This window comes from Anastrepha ludens, chromosome 4, assembly GCF_028408465.1.
Source record: "Anastrepha ludens isolate Willacy chromosome 4, idAnaLude1.1, whole genome shotgun sequence".
In the NCBI taxonomy this organism is placed as follows: Eukaryota; Metazoa; Arthropoda; class Insecta; order Diptera; family Tephritidae; genus Anastrepha; species Anastrepha ludens.
In genome coordinates, this window is record NC_071500.1 from 108,199,673 (window position 1) to 108,205,127 (window position 5,455).

Consider the following 5,455-nt stretch of genomic DNA (forward strand, 5'->3'; position numbering starts at 1 on the left):
ATGTCGACGCCAGCAGGACGGAATCCTCGAAAAACAAATTGAACACGATGTGGTGATCTTATTAAAGGAGAATCCTCGACGTTCCCAAACTCCGGACAATAACTGCGATAGAAGAAGCCTCAAACTCAGTGGAGCAAATTCTAACCGAGTGTTATGAGAAGGCGTACCCGAATCGTAGGAGAATAGACGGTAAGACAGGCCCTTGGTGGAATGCTGAACTTTCAAAAACTTCCAGAAAACTACTTAACACAGCTCTCAAAACCATTTGGAAGTGAATTGGACTGCCTACCGTTACTTGAGTATTCCTTAATTTATTAAGAAGAAAATTAGATCATCTAGGTAAATTAGGCTTAACCTTCTGCAGTCAACTGTAGGATCGCAAGAGTTCAGCGATACTATGCAAGGTCTACCAAAGGAACCGGGCGGCTAAGCTGGAATTATGGGGAATTACGCTCTTAGAATGGCTGCTGGACTAGTCAAGCGTGAGGGATATTTCTGGAATAAGTGTGTAATAGGATTCGGCTAATCTTTCATAGGCACCATAATTGTTTTGTGCCTAAATTTATTAATCTGACTTGATTTTTTCGATAAAAATATACTTTCATTCAACCAATTTTCAAGTATTTGCGCCTTTAGTTATGAATCTTAAAAATTTTTACTTACATCAAAATTACCCGAACCTCTGCCGTCGCCACAGACAAAGACGTTCTTGCTCGCTTCTGCTTTTTGTTGCATAGAAAATTTCACATATTATTTTTAAATTTACTTTTTTCTTCTCTAGCATAGCATTTCATTTATTACTGTTGTTCAATGTTATCACTTTATTATTTCTTTTTATTGCATTGCCTGCTGCGCGGAAATGTTCTTTAGGCAACCCCTCAAGTAGTTGAGAATCCTTAATTTCTGCCTTACTGGCTGCGAAATGTTTTGCTATAGCTTGAAAAGTTACCAAAATTTTTGCAAATACTCGTGAAGTTCAATCAATATGGAATATATGTTTGTTTTTTTTGTTTTTGGTTTTTTAACTGGCGAAAGCGGTAGGCTTTACTGATACAGAAATCCTTTCCTTAAACCAATTTAACTTGAAGTAGCATACAATTCTAGGATCCGAATGGGTTGATGCGAGACTACCGGGAGTGCGTTTTTTCTAATAGTGGTCGCCTCTCGGCAAGCAATGGCAACTTCTGAGTGTATTTTTGCCATGTAAAAGCTCGACATAAAAAATCATTTGCCGTTCGGAGTCGGCTTAAAAGTGTAGGTCCCTCAATTTTGTGTAACAACATCAAGACGCACGTCACAAATAGGAGGAGGAGCTCGGCCAAACACCTAATAAAAGTATTCGCGCCAATTATTTATTTTTATTTATTTTAGTATTCGTAGAAATCGAGTAGCAAAGTATTGGCCTAAACCTTTCAAAGTCGTTGCAAAGAGGCAATACTTTTGTGACTTGCATTTAAAAAAGCAGTTAAATTTAAATTGAATTTCCGTACTTTAAATCTCAAATTGAGTACTTTTAAATCTCTTTTGAGCTATGAAAGTCCATTGCCCCGCTTCGCCGAAATGGAGTAAGCGGAAAAGCATTTAAATAAAGTTAGTCTTTCGTGCCCATTTAAAGCCCATACGCTTTACTTGTGCGGTATGTACTTATTAAGTCATCAGTTGCAGTCATTCCCGCATCCTGTTTTTCGTACAAAATTCAAAAGGACAACTTACTGGCATTCGTTAACTACCTTTGGCCTACCAGTTGCTTACATGAGTGCTTCTGTATGCAACTTCCAGCCATAATCGCTTACAAACTGCTAAAATAAAGCAATATTTCTGTTTTAAGAAAATTTCTTTTTACTTATTTATCCATATAATCCACATACGAGTATGTACATTTAAATAGCACAGCATAGCATAACATAACACAAAATGAAGAAATAACCGGAAATTTTCAACTCTTTGCACAAAAATTATCCAGCCAACAGGCAGCAAGTGTAAGAAGTAAAAATAAAATTGAAATTATAAATTTAGTCATTCGTATGTAAGTAAGTCTGAGTGTGTTAGTGCGCCCGCCTAATGGTAAATGCTAGTTATTCGTCCATCCATGCGCCTGCTGCAAAATGCATAAACACACGACCAGCATACACATACCTACATATGCATGGATGAATGTATGCCTAATAGTTGATTTCCTCTATTTTCTGCATGTGCAATTTGTAACTAGAAATTTCTCCAAAATGACCACTCTACTTCACTTCACTTCTGCCACACTTTCAGCTGCTCGTAAACGGGCTGATTTTTCCAAAATCGTGCACTTAAGCAAATATTCATGTACATTTAGGCGCACACATACATACATGCATGTATGCATAGCTTCCTGAAGTGTTTGCATCAACCTTTTAAGTGCATATGTATGTGTATGCATGCATGCATACATATCTACAAAATGCTCTCTACTTATATGGTACTTTCTGTGTTACGTATCCGCCATGTCGCTTTATGAAACTTTTCCATTGCCAATTCCAAATCTACCTTACCTTACAGTATGTGTTTATTCATATTTAAAGAGCATTTTAAGTTCTGAATGATTTGCTCGTTATAAGTAAGTATGTGATATAGAACGTTCGTTTACCCTCATCATCAGCCTCAATGTTCATTTGCATTGCCACTCGTTTATTTCTTTTGCTCAAAATATTCACTTACTGCTACTCCATTGGCTTTTCTTTTCCTATTTTCATATTTATTATTTTATTTTCATTTTTCATTCTCAGTACACTTAGACTAGTTGTGCAATTGTACGAATAAGTGGATTTTTCAGTGCAGATTGCCACTTGTGGAAGAGAACAGATTTACAACAAATTTCGCCCAAATTTGATTTTTTCATTTGTATACCTGTAAGCAAATGAGAGTTTTAAACCACATCCGCATCATTCTAATAAATGTCTGCTAGAGCTGCTGGTATCACTTAATGTCATTTTACGGAGATTTAAAGGTTTTGCGGGTATATTTTTACTACTTTTGCTTGTTGTTGTCCGCATAACAAATGCAACTATAATGGCTTGTGAGTATACTATCGAGAGGAGTTTCGAAATCGGCGAACTGCTGGTAAGGCGGTCCTCCTTTCTCGGTTTACGTTTTCTCTCATGGATGATAAATACCTAGAGCCACATTAACCTGTAGGGGTTTTCAATTAGGGCATAAAAATATAACTTTTTCAAATCCCAATTGAATAAGTTTCAGCGACTCAAATACAAAAAGAAATTAGTTAAGGAGGAGGCAATACTCATAAAATTTGTAATGGCCACATCATTCATAAGAGGTTGTCATCTCACACATCTCTCTGCCTTACTTCTCTCTCTCCACTTCACCCTTTACTCTACCTGAGCTAATACTTAGTCATTTGACTCATTCATGATTCTAAAAACATGAGTTTTATCTTTGATAGAAGGCTGATTTGGTTTCTACAATAGTTTTTTTTTTATCGAAAGTTAACATTTATAGTACGTCACAAAAGTCATCCCACATGGGCGCATTTTGACTTTCCGAGCTTCAAATGCCACTATAGTAGGTTACAATAAATGGCTGCCATTGCGAGGAGCTCATTTGCGCAAATAATCAAAATTCGTTCGCCATTTTGCCAATAGGGCTGGAGTTTGGCACCTTCTACGTGATGTCTGAATTTTTGCTAGAAAATACATGATGGCATCAGATTAGTTAGTGAATCGTTTTTCTCAAACAGCCACCCGGTATAAATATTAGATATTTTTCTCCACACAGGCGGGTCTACATCCTAAACACTTTCATTTATCCATCCAGAGGAGGCCATACACCATTAGTTTGTGGATGCCCGTACCAAAAGTGTTTCTTTATAAATTTCTTTTCAGCAATTATATAATAGTGCACTTATTCAATGCACCCACTACACATAAAATGGTACTTAATGTGCAATTTCTGCTATTTACGTCTCCCGCAATTAAAAGTATCACAATAATAATTTTTAAAAACGACTACCGCCTATTTACACCACTGGATCTCTAACTACTTGCATACCCACTTACATGTGTGCCTTCTACTAAAACTTAATTTTTTATTTCAACAAAAAACGAGGAACAATGCAAAAGCCGAAAGGGAAGGGAGTGGACAAATACCTTCTGTGCAAAAAGTATCTGGTATTTGACATGAATTTGATATTTTTTTTATTCACTTCAAAAGGAGCTCAGCAAAAAGCTCAGGTATTATCCCCGATAACCTTGGTTCCCCACTCTTCCCAAGCTAATATTATGTAAATAAAAATGTATAAAACGCACGACGTAAAATCCGCCAATAAGGTGGATGGCTTAACACTGAAAGACAATACTGAATAGCCGTGAGTCGTTTTTCAATGCTTCTTCAAAATGTTGCAAAGTATTATTCAAATTTCCCTTACGTTCATTGGGTTTCTCGGATCCCATTCCTGCATATAGTGAACGCTTAGCGCTGTTCAATTTGAAATCGATCGACAAAAGTAGAGCAATATTATCTTTAACTTTTATCTAAGGAATTTATGAATGTCAGTCTCTTTTAAAAAAATACATTTTAATGCTCCGCAGAGGTATCTCCGTGCTTCGTTGCCTTTCTATGCAGATACAACTAACTAATGCTCCTAATGGAAGAGCTATTTGCGAATTTAACAAAATCTCAGGAGCTGTCAATCTTGATTTCTCTTTGCCTAAAACAAATTTTACTAATATTCTTAAGTACTTCATGAGTCACACATTTGCTGGTATTCGATCAAAATTTGAAAAATGAGTGGCAAATGCAGAAACCAAAGGCCTGGAAATAAATATTGCAAAAATCAATTAATGCGATGTGAAACTAACAAAACCACGCCTCTGGTTGTAACCTCTGCTGATACGACTGTTGAAGTAGAAGAGGTTTGTGAAATTTGCTTTTGGGTAGCATAATTTCCAAGAATGGAGGTAGTGAAAGTAACGTATCCAACCGTCTAAACAAAGCCAAGGTTAGTTTTTATAAATTGAACAAAATTTGGGATTCACGAAATATTAGTAAACGGACCAAACTAAGAATTTGTAATACGAATCCAAAAATGGTCATCTTGTAAGGTAGTGAAACCTGGAAAGTCACTAACAGAAGTATGCAAACCTTTTTAAGCAAAGTTAAAGCGAATGGCAATTTACTAGCACTATCAATGGCAAAACCTGATAATGGCGAGACTAAACGTTGAAATGGCGTTGAGTTGGCACACTTTGCGAAATGAAAATAATGGTAAGGAAAATAATTTTATTGTGTTCAATTTATTGTTAAGGAAGTAAGAAAAACTTATCTCAAGTCAAAAATAATATAATACATTTGGTAAGCAAAAGAGTAAGAAAAAGTTAAGTTGGGTAAAAGAAAAGTGAATGGAAAGAAAAAAGTGTTTATAAGCAAATCTCTAAAATTACGGCAGCTCAACAGCTGATTATATCAAATG